General features: G+C 40.3%; 1 non-coding gene across 1 annotated transcript; it reads right to left on the bottom strand.

The window, feature by feature from the left end:
* Positions 1-272: 272 nt before the first annotated feature.
* LOC127133630 (small nucleolar RNA R71) lies at positions 273-379 on the bottom strand. Its single transcript, XR_007807583.1, has one exon. It is a non-coding gene; the product is annotated as a small nucleolar RNA R71 (small nucleolar RNA).
* Between the last annotated feature and the right edge of the window lie 1086 nt (positions 380-1465).

Consider the following 1465-nt stretch of genomic DNA (forward strand, 5'->3'; position numbering starts at 1 on the left):
AACCTTCACTGTTGCAAGCAGTGCAACAAAATCAATTCTCTGGAAATCCCACCGAGGATCCAAACCTTCATTTATCCGTATTTGTCCAATACGCTGATACTGTTAAAGTTAATGGTGTCACTTCAGAGGCAATTAGACTTCCTCTCTTTCCTTTCTCGTTAAGAGATAAAGCTAGAAGATGGCTTCAGTCTCTTCCTTCCAACTCAGTTACCACATGGAACGAGTTGAAGAAAGTCTTCCTTGCTCGATATTTTCCTCCGAGCAAAACAGCTATGTTGAGAGCCCAGATAAATGGATTTAAACAGAATGATAACGAGTCTCTTTTCGAAGCATGGAAAAGATACAAAGACATGATGAGACTTTGTCCACACCATGGTTTAGAGGACTGGTTAGTGATTCATACCTTCTATAATGGTCTCTTGTACAACACAAGGTTAACAATAGACGCCGCCGCAGGTGGTGCACTTATGGATAAACCTTATGCCGATGCTTATCAACTTATCGAAAGCATGGCCCAAAACCATTATCAGTGGGGAAGTGACCGAGCAATGGTAGAGAAACCTCAAACGAAAAGTGGCATGAACGAGATAAGTAGCCTTGATCATGTTAATGCAAAAGTGGATGCTCTGGCCCAGAAAATTGAAAGTTTAAATGTATCACCTCCAACCACCGTGGTTGCCGCAACTCAGAATTGCGAAGTCTGTGGAATCCAAGGTCACACTCCTGCAGATTGTCAACTCCTAACAGGAATGCAAGCAGAGCAAGTGAATTATGCTCAAGGAAATCCCTACTCGCACACCTATAACTCAAACTGGAAGAATCATCCTAATTTTTCATATAAGAGTAATAATGCTTTATACGCACCAGGACAAGCTCCAAATCAAGCCCCAGCTATACCTCTTGGATATCAAAAGCCGACCCCATCTACACCTAACAATAATGTTCCTAGGAAATCCAACTTAGAGGTCATGATGGAGAACTTTATAGCTTCTCAACAGCAAACCAATAAAGATTTCTTAAACCAGAATATACACACTAGCGAATAAATCAAACAACTAGCAAGTAAAGTAGATGCCCTGGCTACCCATAACAAAATGCTGGAAACACAAATATCACAAGTAGCTCAATAACAAGCGCCTACTGCTGCCCCAACTGGTACATTTCCTGGACAGGACTAGTAGATCCAAGAACTGAAAACCAAAACTCTAAAAAGTCAACTGAGGAAGAAAGTAAACCTATGGAAAAGGAAGAGAGTAATAAGGAAACCGTAGAAAAGAAAGAACCCTATGTACCTCCACCACCTTATAAACCACCTATCCCTTACCCTCAAAGGCTTATTAAACCCAAAGATACGGGCCAATTTAAAAAATTTGTTGACCTACTAAAACAATTAAACATCACAATTCCGTTTACAGAAGCTATTACGCAGATGCCCTCATATACTAAGTTCTTAAAAGAAATTCTT

Source organism: Lathyrus oleraceus, chromosome 3, assembly GCF_024323335.1.
Source record: "Lathyrus oleraceus cultivar Zhongwan6 chromosome 3, CAAS_Psat_ZW6_1.0, whole genome shotgun sequence".
NCBI lineage: Eukaryota > Viridiplantae > Streptophyta > Magnoliopsida > Fabales > Fabaceae > Lathyrus > Lathyrus oleraceus.